Source organism: Ochlerotatus camptorhynchus, unplaced genomic scaffold, assembly GCF_037179485.1.
Source record: "Ochlerotatus camptorhynchus isolate MF236.1 unplaced genomic scaffold, CSIRO-AGI_Acam_v1.1 ptg000550l, whole genome shotgun sequence".
NCBI classification, from domain to species: Eukaryota; Metazoa; Arthropoda; class Insecta; order Diptera; family Culicidae; genus Ochlerotatus; species Ochlerotatus camptorhynchus.
The window spans coordinates 2,714,362-2,727,500 of record NW_027041033.1 but is presented as its reverse complement, the minus strand read 5'-3'; the positions used below and the strand labels follow the sequence as shown (position 1 = coordinate 2,727,500).

The following is a 13,139-nucleotide window of genomic DNA, read 5'->3' as shown; positions in this document are numbered from 1 at the left end:
TTAAAATGAAATGTAATTTATTTTGAATTTGGAACAAAACAAAAAATAATAAAATAAAATATTTTAGAATCTCTGCATAGTAGACGTATTGTGGAACAATTTTGCCGAAGAAACCATATGATTATCTCTGAGGGGTGATTTTTAACACCTAATTTCGTGCTGGGGTCATATATGACCCCGCGGGATCGAATTGGTTAAGGTAAAAGTAGCTATTATAACGTCACTCTGCTACAACCTTTGCCAAATGGCAACCCTTCCGCGTGAGAGTGAGTGATCGAAACATCACCGCTTTTGCGAGTGACCGCGCAACCTCCTCCGCTCGCCTAGTAGCCTTTGCCAGCAGCAACCTTTCCACACGGCACGGCACGGCATGGCCTGCCACACAGGTGAGCGAGAGCGTGTGAGAGGTTCGCTCCCCCATTCGCATCCAAGTCACCGCCCGGGCCGAGTTGCTTGGCTACCCACCTACCGATCGTTTGCTGCACGGTGGTGCTTTCAGTGCGATCGCCTATTTCGTCGTGTTCAGTTCGGTACGGAAACTCGCTCGATCGGTTGCGAGCGCGTGCATCATATACTTCATACTCCCGAAGCCAGGCCAGAGGCATCCGCTTTGCTTGGGCGATTCTAGAAGTTGTGTTAGAAGGAGCGAGCTACGACTCCGTGGTGGTGTTTTACTGTGGTGCAGTGTGCTTAGTGCAAAGAAGCAAACCTGCTGCTAGCCAGCCGTAACGACATTCCCTGAACGCGGGACGAATAAAGTCAAGTGGGTGGGTGGTTGGAGAAACGGGACGAAACCGGGTTTGCAATAATCCCTCGATTTGCAGCACGAAGCTCTGGTCTCAGCGTTAATAGGCAATAGAGCAATAAACGACGACAACAAACAACACTGGCCCGAGTGGATGGAAAAAGAGAGTTGTAGTACGTACGAATGCTAGTTTTAATCGTTTGCACACTATTGTTGTTTGGGGGGCGAAAAAGAGTGAGAGATTGGGTTTGCTGGAGTGTGCAAATTCTTTGTCGATCGGAGTGAGAATGTCAATCTCCAAGGGGGTTCACGGTCCAATTGTGATTGAGGAACTTCTTTAGATCGCGACGACGATCGCAGTGACCTACGGGATCAGTCCAATGACATTTGAACCGGTCGGACGTCGGGTGTGTGGATAAATGATCTTTCTTTGCGAAATTTCGCAACATCTGTTCTCTCCGTGGACTGGGTTGGGACGTTAATTATATTCGTTTTTCGGCAAAGCTGCGGAGCCTCAGAAGTGAAATTGCAGTAAAAACAGAAAAAGAGACAAGCCCTCCAACAAAAGAGTGGTGTAGTTATACATCCGACAACGACGACGACGGGTATCAACGCGCGGTGTGGTCAAAGCGTAAGAGCAAAAGTTAATGTTTAAGTAGGAGTGAGAGAGGCAAAAAAAAACAAGTGAAAACGTTGATCTTTTGGAGTGCCCAAGTGTCCAAAACGGAGTGCGAGTGAGGAAAGACGTGTTTTTTTCCTCCTTTCAACTCCAACACGGGATTGAGAGGACAGATCGAAGAAGGCCTTTCGAAGCCATGACGATGAAGACGATGACGGTGGACGGGTGCGCGTGTGTGATCCGGCCGGACGATGATGATATGGTGGAAAGATGAAGAGTTTTTGGTAGCGAAAACGGTTGCCGTCAACGCTGGCCGCTTTTGTGTGGAAGAGTGGCATGTGTTGTGAGTGAGGACGGAAGACAGTCAGTGGAGATAGTGGTGGAACTCGTTTATTTTCTTCTTAAAGTTGAGACCTGAACCGTGAATGAACTGAATCGCTACCCCGGACAACAACGGACCGACAAAACTCACACACAAGCACAGCAGCAGCGCAGCAGCAGCAGCAGCAGCAGTAGTGCTGTTTGTAGAAGAGATGGATGGATGGATAGATTGATGGGAATGTGTATTATTTATATATTGTTGTGTGTGCTGTGATGTGAATAATTAGTTTATAAAAGTTTCATTTCACTTTTTTTTTGTGGGCTTTCTGGATGGACGGATATCTCAGTTAGAGATTGTTTGCTTTTCGATGGGTTTTGTGCGGACAAGGCTGCCGTTGTTGGAGCTATGAGAAGCCATGGTTTGCTGTGCTGTTGATCATAGCAGGCTTGTGCTGTATAGAAATAGCATCTTCAGACAGGGGGCAGCGATTGTTTGGTGACTAGTAACGTAACTGACAGAGGAGATACCTCAAATATCAGTTAGGCCGGAACAAACTAATATTTTTACTTTTGTCACAACCGCATTCGAATCTGGTGAGAGATATAAGAAATCTCTAAATGCAGACATTTTTTCAACTTCAAGTTTTTAACTGTTTGATAAATCTCAGGATTTTAAAATATTCTGAGAGGTTTGCCATAAAATCTTCCTGTCCTATATGGAAAATCATATAAATATTCTCTTTTTAAATCTTTATTAAGCTTGAACACTACCCTCCCACTCTTTAACCATGGACCATGGACACTTCCTAAGCTATAGAATCCAATCCAAATTTCCCTAATGCCACCTATCGAACTGAATGGTTCATTAGATTGCAATGCGGAAAGTGAGAGAATGAATTTCGAAATTAGTATATGGAATACTTATATCTTAATTATTATAGTGAATTTTCAAGATCCCGAGGTTTGCATACATACTGAATCTAGGATATTTCAATATTCTTAAGATTGTAATAAGAATTCCAGGCAAGCTGCGGGGGTGGTGTAGTGATAAGCGTGATTGCCTCTCACCCCAGCAGGCCTGGGTTCAATCCCAGTCGGTGCCGCCGGGATGTTTTGAGGCATAACATCTCTGATCACGCCTTCCTTCGGGAAGTAAAGCCGTTGGTCCCCGGTTCATGAGTTGATGGGTCGATAGGTAGGGTCCAGGTGTGGGAGCTGCCTTCCTGGCGTCGGTAGCATTGGTGCTCATCACGGAAAACAAGATTGACGGAAAAAACAAACGAAAGGAAAAAAAAAATATATATAAGTTTCAAATATCCGTATAATGCGAGGGGGGCGACACATCTAAATCTCAAGTTAAGATGCTCAACAAATCTCACACTAGCGAATCAATCTTCGAAAAATCTTCTTTCATTTGTTGCATCTACTTGCATCGAGCATCATCTTTTTGCAGGAAATCTTCAGAATCGTCATCAATCTCCTTTCTATCTACTCAGCGTGCGCGCAGCTAGCCACAGCATAGCACAATATTTTCTGCATCGTAGATAGAGTCGTCCCCCTCGGTATAATGTCTGTAGCTAGGGGCAATACAGCTTTAAATCATGAGTAATTTTTGAGCAAATCTTGAGTTACTCTGAGTTACTCGCGTTGCTCAATAATGAATATCGTTGTCGAAAAAACTTGTATTGCAGCAACTCAGTTGAACAGGTATCTCTTCGTATTTACATATTCGTGGTTCTGCTCATGCAAAAATAGACAACAGAATAGTTCTTGATAATTTAGGAAGAAGAATACGGGTTTTAATGAGGATAAAACTTATCGACGATATAAGTTATAACAATATCCATATCGTGACTATCGAATGTAATAATCATTTCTCTAAATCCATATCATAGCTGATAAAGTTCATTTGATCGATGTTGGAACCTAGACAAACGTTTTCAGCTTACATAAGTATCTATACATGAAATAAATTGTTTTGCCAAGAGACTTGAGCGGGGGTGGGTCCTTATTTACCTTCCACCTTTACGACAAACAAATGGTGCCATATGCATGGACCAACCACAACATCCATTGGCACTTCAATCAGACAATTCAATAAGGCTCAGCTGACTTCTTTGTTTACCAAGAACTTTTGACAGATCACAGTAGAACCATAGAGATAACTCTAAGACCAGAAGGTCCCGAAGAAACGAGCTCAACTTTTTGACTCAGCTCTGGTACTATCTTCGGTCCCAAGCTAATCGATTCACCCCTCGAAACATAGGAAAATCCAATAACCCCTCATTTTATCTGTCAAACTTTCATAGCGAATCAAAACAAACATTGTGTAGTACTAGAATTTTGACTAGAATGGGATACGCTATTCATTTGCTTGGGACCAATAGGCTAGTCAAGTAGTGAGCCAATTTAAAATCGTTAGTTTCGTATTGATTGTTGGTAGAACTGGCAGTTTATTCTCATATGAGTCAGTCAGTTCAACTAAGAAACGTCTCTTGGATCACCTTATAGGAGGTGTTTGTTTCGCATCAACTAACTCAGTACTCGCGATGGTTAAATAATACATAGCCCTTTGTTTATCACACCAAAACATGCTAAGGTTTATTAAACTCATCACTAATTTGTATTTGGCTTAAACTAGGGACAACGTAACGAACTAAAATTCCGTCGTGGGTCTCCTGCCCGTGCAATGCAGTGACCTGGTTGAGGTGGACTGATCGTTGGACCCGCTCGGCCGTTTTAGGTAGTTCAGTCCTCCGTCGATGCGATGATTTTCTTCGGCTAGTGAGAGCGGGTGATATTCTCAATGCTCTTATCACTTATCTGGTTTGGTCATCCTCATCACTCCTGTGTATCACTCGGTGGCAATCGATGACGATGATGACACTGATGATGGCATGATAATGGCTTCACTAGTACCGAAGACAACAAATCAAGAAGACTGGCAACTCTTCCATTTTCTCATACGAACGCTATGAGACAGGTACACTCATAAAATAAATCACATAACCAGTGGAAAATATCCTTGTGAATTTCACATAACTTTCATGTGATCCCATAATTGGAAATTGCACCACTAAATCACATGAACGTTATGTGTCCAATGAAATCTATATGATTTCTCATATAGAATTCCTAATGCTATGTGATATTCAGGTAAAAATCATTGTTTTTGTTTTTGGAAAAATACTATGTGCGTTCCTAATAGAAACTAAGTGAAAACTTTTTTCAGTGTACAATCGCGTCATCTGCCGCTCAAAGGTAAATGCTTCGAACGAATTTGAAAGCAAAGATTACATCCTCAGAAGAAGGGTTTGTGTATTTGCTCATTTTTCTATACGTTGTTGCTTCCACCTTCACTCAAGCGCAGCGCTACTGTATCTGTCGCTTGGATTCTGGCAAAGTTGCCAGTCTTCTTGATTTGTTGTCTTCGCTAGTACGTAGTGGTAGAGAGGTAATCCAATGGTACTGCTCATGATAGTCTTATCAGTGTGAGGGTCTTCATCAACCGAGCTGGTGTGTTGGACGACAACTCCGGAGAACTTTTAGATTTGGGTGTAACTGCTTTTGTAAACAAACACGTCCATTTCAAATTTCTCGCGAATAACAACTCAATTTCACAAACAAACTATATCGAATTACAGAGGAATCATTCCTTTATCTGTTTGTATTGTTAGAGATGTAATAGCCTTCGACTAAAAATCTCTTAAATAAAGAATTCTCGCACAACACGAGAAAAGCGCCTATCATTGTTGATCGATTCTCTTCATCGATTTTCTCTTTCGCGAATAACTCGACTGCAAATGAATTTCCCATTCAGTGTGTTGTTTCAGGCGCAAGCTAACATCATCTTCTGTCGAACTGTGCTGCGAGCTTTGCGAGAAATTCGTTTATGTTGCCGTGGTAAACCCAAGGGAAAGTCGTTGAAGAGAATCGATCAACGAGGATAGGCCCTTTTCAAATGTTACACGAGAATTGAAAAAAAAAGTTTACAATAGCAATTAAGCGCTAATCTCGAAATTCTCCGGAACTGTGTGATGATGACAGGGTTGTTGTTGGATGGACCATCAACTCATCAACAAGACTATTATAAAGAAAAATAACTTACTTGCAATTGAAAAAAAAATCTGTCCATAATGGCTGACGTTAGTGTGTTTGTAAATATGACAGTATGGAAAAATAAAAAATTGAGGCTACTTAGTTATTTTTTGAGTAAATACGAGTAACTCACAGCTGCTCAATGTAATTTATTATAGCTCAGAGTATAGCTGACTTCCCGAGCAAAGTTGGAGATCAAATTGAAATCAAAATTTGCTGTTATGATGTAACTTATTTTGAATACTCCAGTTGATCTCATTTTGGTTGACTTAACGGTTAACACACTAAAAATAAGAGCAAACTTTTACACTGTTGAATCAAACGGAAAACTAATCTTTCTCTCAAAGAAATCAATTTGATTTCTGATTTTGCATTCATAATGTTTAAAATCGTTAGCATCCATGCTACTCACGTAGAAAGACTTGAGCTCAAATCTCTCAACGAATGTTCTAAATTGTGTTAAACAAAACAAATAAACAATAATCGTTAGTTCAACGACAAATGAGCTTAAATTAAATTTTAAACAAGACGTTAACAGCAGAACTTCAAGTTAAGTTGCTTTCATTTAAAAAGTCTTGACTGCATAGTGGAAGCACAATATGATATCAGACTAATGTCGTGACAATTGGAATCAAAATGAGTTTTCATTTTGTTTACCGGCTTTGCTCGGGTTGCCCCTAGGTCTGTAGTCTGTATTGGGTATGTACGAGACTTCAAAAATCTGTATAAATACAGACATATCTATCTATCTGGCACCGCTGTGTCGAAATTAAAATCCATACAGGTAGTTGATGTATCTGTTATGGTTGTCTTTATTTTCAGCTAAGTTGAGTGTACAAACTTAGAAAAGTTGATGTAAATTTAGGTGTACTGAGACTGACATATACGAGTGTAAATTTTGGCATAAAATTGAGTCAAAATAGACGCGAAAGTCAGCTCAATCAAACGTACTTTCGAGCTTTTCAGTCTCGGAGCATTTAATTTTACATGCCATGTTTGTTTACGTCTCAGCCTTTATGTCAAAGATTGATTGCATCACTTACACTCCATCACGTGTAAGATTAGGTGTTTCTAAGTATGTAGAAAGAGTGATTTTTGTCAGCACTGCTTATCACTGTTTTGAAGTTAATCTTTTATACGAGGTGTGTGTCACATCTAAATCTCAATTCTAGATGCTCGAAAAATCTCACGCTAGCGAATCAATCTACGAAAAAACTTTTTTCATTGCTCGTATCTACTTGCATCGTGCATCGTCTTTTTTCTATCTACTCAGTGTGCGCGCAGTTAGTCACTGCAAAACAAAATCTTCCTGCATCGTAGATAGAGTCACCCCCCTCGGTTTCATAGCTAACTGGTTTTATTGCAGCTGCTTACAAATCAACATTGGCATTGATTGTTGGGTTTAGTGAGAGCAATTAAAATTGGCTTTATGAGTCTCTATAAACCAACCATAAGACCTTTCATAAATCTAAAACAGTATTAGCATCAGTTGGTTTAATAATATGATTTATTAGGGTTTTGCAGATAGTTTAAAGTATTTTATACGATTGACGTGTTATGAAAATGTGTATGACCGTCATAAAACAATTGGAAATTGTTGTTGTTGCTGCAATAAAACTTTTATAAAATTCAAATAAAACCAAGTAGATCTAGATTTGTTACTTGAGCTGGCAACGCTGGATATGGGTTCTCGACTAATGGGAGCTTTCTATGTGTTTCCCGTTATCTAACCAATCCCCAACCGTCCCCACAAATCTACCGGGCCCTGTCTCCAAAACCCATACTTCAACGATGGTGATGCTCCTCATCGTCATCATCATCATCATCATCATCCGCGCTGTGCTCGTTCATCGTTCATCGCTGGGTCTCTGGGGCAGTCATGATGGGAGTCGCAAGTCGCAAGTTGGCCGCCGCAATGTTTTCGTCTTTGACATTTCCAAAGTTGTGTGGTGCCATTTTTCGCCACCGCCTGCCGATGTTCAATGGCGATGAATGGGACAACCGCACACACAGCCTACTACTACTGCTCGGTTGATATATGTATTATAAATAATTATTAATTGTGGGAAGCTGCTGAGAGCGCGATCTGCTTCATCCATCTCCAGCCTAGGCACAATATGATGGGCTGGGGTTGTTTCGTGCAGGGTGGCATTATAATGTAGGTATGGAGGTTCTTGCTCGATCGAGCCCTCTCCAATAAGTGTTCATGTTCATGTGGATATTTTTGCGGTTTTGCTGCTGCTGCTGCTGCTGCTGCAACCGTAAGCAAAGCACTTGCGGAGAAACAGGGATGTTATGAAATAGTGGAGTATACCCATAACTAAATAAAATAACATTCGACAGGCCGCAGCGTAGTGCTGCAAAGGTGTGCGGCGGAGAGAATTTTGGGCGCTGGTAGCAACCTGTTGTGCTGAGCTGAACGAAGGAGGGGCGGCGGGGTCGCACAACAACACTAAGCTAGTTGGCCATGTCGGATCCCATTGACTGTAATAATGGATTGCTGTGTCGTGCTTGCTTGCCATGTCTTTTTTTTTGTTATTGTTGGGGTTGCTACTTTTCCGTTTGTTTTTGTTGAGATCAGCTCACTGCGGGTAAATTAGCCCAGAGGTGGAAGCATCTTTGGTTGTCAGCAATGAGACAAATTAATTGTCCTCCGCTGATGTCAAAACTAATTTGACAGATCTGTGGTTGGTAAAAGTTCTAGCCGGAAAACGGTCGGTCTACCCTACATCGAATGGCCGGTGCCCGGCTCGCACCCGAATTAGTATGCTCTCGAAAATTGCAACATTAAAACTACTAGTGTTTTTGTTTTATTCCGAATGTTTTTCTTGTTTGCTTCGCAGCTGAATTGTTTTAATTCGTAAAATGTTTTCGGTGCTAACTACGTCCACCGGCCACGCTTGTGCAATACTAAAGACAGCAAATTAAGCCAGCCAACTTTGCCGTCCAGCATGTCGGTGAGTGGAGGTTAAGTTGGACTGCCTGCTTGGATCGGTGATGGTGTGATGGATATGGGAACTATCCAAGAACAGCAAACTGCGAACAAAGGTGAAGTGAAGTTCTAGAAGAATAACGAAGAAAAAAATAAATAGCGGACGACCAAATCCACACAGGAAGACATTCTCGAAAGAGAATAGCTCCAAATACGTGAACGGTGAACAGAGAAGAATCAAGAGTCTGGAACAAAATACACAGTTCAGCTGAAGCGCGAAAGGAAAAGGAAGCCAACAACGAAAAAGTGAACGAAGAAGAGTGGTGGGTGCGCGGGAGGACACGGTTCAAGAATCTTTAATGGATTGGAGCAGGAAGAGGCCGATTCATGCAACAAATTTCCTCTCACCAGCATCATCATCATCATCAGCAGCAGCAGCAGCAGCAGCGGTGTTCTCATCATCAAAGTAACCCGTAGCTGATTACCGGAGTTTATTCTCAAGGGAGGCAGCGGACGAGGGGAAGTATTGCAATTGCCTTATTCCCTCACGTCATCCATCACTTCTCCGGTTTGCTGGTTGAACCCCGGGCTGAAAAGTGTGCGGTAAGTTCATTTTCCTGTCTTGGTTTATTCTATATACCTATAAGTGTAAAGATGCTTTCAGCAGCAGGTTCTTGGCTCTTTCTTTGAACCCGTTCTGTCGGAATTATAATGGGACTATCCTGAGAGCGTGAGCGTATGCAATGTGTATGCCTTTTTATTATGAGCATTCTTTACCCATTTGGTCTTTTTTTTTCCTCCATGCTGGCGTTTATCCAGTTGTTGTTGTTCGGTTTTCACGCAACAGTTACAATCGTCAGATTTTATGGCGCTGCCGTCTGTTCTGCAGCTGACCCGTTGCAGGCTAGAGAGGAGACCAGACACTGTTGCTTCTTTGACCTATTTGCGGGAGAAAGAAAGGAAAGCAAAGTTCTGCATCGAGCGTAGTTATTCGCCGCAAAAGTGCACAGTTAGGTTGGAAGCAGTGTTTATGGTTTGCCATTTGCATAGAAACATGCGCGAGATGAATCGATTGTGTTGGGAATTAATCTTACGATTAACAGTTTGGCTTCAATTCATAAAACAGAACCGTCGGGTTCGTCGCTTCGAAGGGGGGAGTCTCTTTGATGTTTTTTTAAATTTTGAAGTGGTGCTTTCTAATGTGGACCCTACACCAATGTTTGTATTGACAATTATCGTACTGTCAATACATTCCATATTGACGTCAATACATCGGTATTGGCAATATTGCTGTATTCACATCATGAATATTGCTGTCAATAATTCCCCTTCGCATCAAAATATTGAAACGTGTGGAGTTCGCTTAAGTTTTCTCCTCTCAACTGAAAAGCAGCCGTCGTAAGATTGGGTCGAACTAGTTTGGACGATCCATCGATAATATTACAGACGGATGATGAGACACCATCAATTTTAGAAGGGCTTGCTAAAAATTCTTTCTAGCATTTCCAGCTCAAAACGGCAAAAAATTAAGCCACTTTTGTCCTGAACCTCAGATATGAATGAAGCTTTGCTACCCAAAATCACATTTTCCATAAAAAAAATAGTAAATTTTCCGGACTTAGGGCTTATATAAAAAATTAGTTTATTTTTTTCATTACGGCATATTTGATAAAAGTGACGTCTGAGAAGAAGTTGTAAGGGCTATTCGAAAAAAAAAATACACTGAGAGAAAAATCACTGTAAAATCATCCACGATTTTCTTTAAATTTTTTATATGAAAAATGCTGATGGAAAGTGTCAGATTGTTAAATGTTTTAAAGTATTTTTCAAATTAGCTTTTATTTTTCCAAATTCTAAAACGTATTGAAATTTCGTGTCTTAAAGTAAATTATTGCCAAACATGGTGTTTCCGCACGATTTTTAATGAAATAATCCATATCATCATTTTTTCTCAGTGCTCTCTTTGCTGTCGACACGAAAAGCTGTGTATGTGTTGTTTTTTTTCGGTCCGGGTCAAGCGATAGCCTGTTATTCGATGGCATCTATTGTTGCGGTGCTTGCTCATTGTGTGACGTTCGTTCGCTTCTGTCGTTGCTCCGTTGGAAGCAAACAGCTGGCGATGTCCGGTGGAAATAAAGCTGACTGTTAGATTCGGCTTCGGAGCTAGCTGTAAAAAACCGTCATTGGACGAAATTGCGACCTTCGTGGAAAGCGCTGGACGATTGCTACATACCGTATAGCGGAGGAAAATTCTATATTCATCAAGTTCAAACCGGTGGAATCGATGTTTCATTGCTTACTGTACAACCGTGAACAATTAATTAAATCAGTCGAGGTACGCATGTCACCAGGGACATTTTTTTTAGCTTCACTAGATAATATCGAAGACATTCAGAGTGTTTTGTAAAAATCCAGGTATTGCGAACCTTATACAAATTTGGGAAACTACGTTGAAGTTAAGAGTAACTCGATCCCTGGCTGCTTTTCTCAAATTCCTCGAGCGTCCCACACTTCCTAGATCAGCTCCCTTTGGTCCAACCACCTAGCACGCTTGCACTCCTCTTAACGACTTTTTGGATACTGGGTTCACCATAGAGTTGCGCCAGTTCGTGATTCATTCTTCTCCTTCAAACACCGTTTTCATATACCCCGCCAAAATGGTCCTAAGCACGCATCGTTCGAAAACTCCCAGTGCAGGTCCTCGAGCATCGTTCATGTCTCATGCCCGCAGTGTACCACCGGTCTTATAAGCGTCTTATACATGGCACACTTAGTGCGGAGATGAAGTTTACCCGACCTCAGGGTCTTGTGGAGTCCGTAGTAGGCCCGATTTCCGACAATAATGCGTCTCCGAATTTCTCTACTGCAGTTGTTATTTGACGTCACCAATGATCCGAGGTACACAAATTCATCCACCACCTTGAACTCATCTCCGTCTAATGTTACACTTCTGGCAATGCGAGCCCTATCGCGCTCGTTTCCTCCAGCTAACAGATACTTTGTCTTTGACGTAAAGGGTGTCACACATCAAATTGCATCACGGAAAAATCGCTGTAGAAAATTACCCATTGGGTATTTTCTCTTGAAAATTTGGGTGGAAGTAGTTTAGAGTGCATTGTTTACACTGTATTTTTAACGCTGTCAGTTTTTCGAAAGTTGGAAAAATGAAGTCACCCGAAAAGCAATGTCGCAAGCACCTGTAAAATCCTCAACTCTCTCATAGGGACATCGGAAAACAACTTGGAATCGTGCAGTCAACGGTGAGTCGTGTGAATAAACGTCACTAAGAAACTCTGAGTTCTATTAGTGATCAGGAACATAAGCGTATCGTGAAAGCGTTTAAGCGGAATCCCAATGCTTCGGTCAGGGATGTGGCCAAAAAGTTGAATTTGTCCAAGTCTTTCGTTCAGAGAGCCAAGGACCGGGAGGACCGTACAAAGTGCAGAAGGCTCCAAATCTTGATGAACGACAAAATACGGTGCGAAAGTCACGGGTCCGGAAACTGTACACCCAGATGCTGACGAAGCCTCATTGTCTCATGATGGATGATGAGACTTACGTCAAGGCGGACTTCCGGCAGCTTCCGGGGTTACTGTTCTTCACCGCCCAGCACAAGTTTGTATGTTCCGAAGGAAGTAAGCAAGCAGAAACTTTCAAAGTTTGCCAAGAAATACATGATTTGGCAAGCGATCTGCTCATGTGGCAAACGGAGTGCGCCATTCGTGACTACCGGGACTGTAAACGGGGAGATCTACCTCAAGGAGTGTCTACAGAAGCGTCTGCTGCCTCTGTTGAAGCAACACGAGGGTCCGACGATCTTCTGGCCGGATCTAGCTTCGTGCCACTATTCAAATGTTGTCAAATGGAGTGGGACGAAGCCAACGGGGTCACTTTCGTACCCAAGAACATGCCCCCCCCCCCACCCCCAGTGGGACCATGCTGAAAAAAGACGGTCAATACCTTTTTCTACCCTTTATCGTCGTTTTAAAGTTTCTCGTAATAATGGTCCGAGTCTTCTGAAATAATTACTTAAATATTTATTAAGCTGGTATTACACTTGCAAAAACTATTTTTTTACTGGTTCGAGATAATAGCTTTATGTCTTCAGCAATGTTGCAGAAAAACAAATTTTATGAAACTTTGCTCAAGACACCATTTCTTTATTACCTATATCTTTATCTTTACAAGATTTAAGTGAATTCTTGACAGGAGCACCTTAAAATCGCTTTTTTGTCATTTTTTGTATTATAATCTCAAATAAACGGGGTGATATGTTCTACAAAGTTTTCAATATTCTCAAAATACACAATTTTGCTCGAGACAACGGTAGTCTATATAGCTTTGTTTGGATTATAAACCGGTTTAAAGGCAAAAAATTACATTTTACCCTTCTTACAAAAAAGGGTATAGATATCACTTGAAAA

The 13,139-nt window shown here is 41.5% G+C and overlaps 1 protein-coding gene across 4 annotated transcripts in view; it reads left to right on the top strand.

Moving 5' to 3' along the window:
• The first annotated feature begins 536 nt into the window (after positions 1–536).
• Positions 537–13,139, top strand: part of LOC135713317 (uncharacterized) — a 97,841-nt gene continuing 85,238 nt past the window's right edge. For 2 of the 4 annotated variants that reach the window (XM_065236412.1, XM_065236414.1), the window contains exons 1-2: positions 537–918; positions 8,627–9,318. The gene's annotated coding sequence lies outside the window, so the exon portion shown is untranslated. Of the gene's footprint in view, positions 919–963; positions 1,377–8,626; positions 9,319–13,139 lie in introns of those variants that run through there. The other 2 variants (XM_065236413.1, XM_065236416.1) reach the window with 2 other exon arrangements.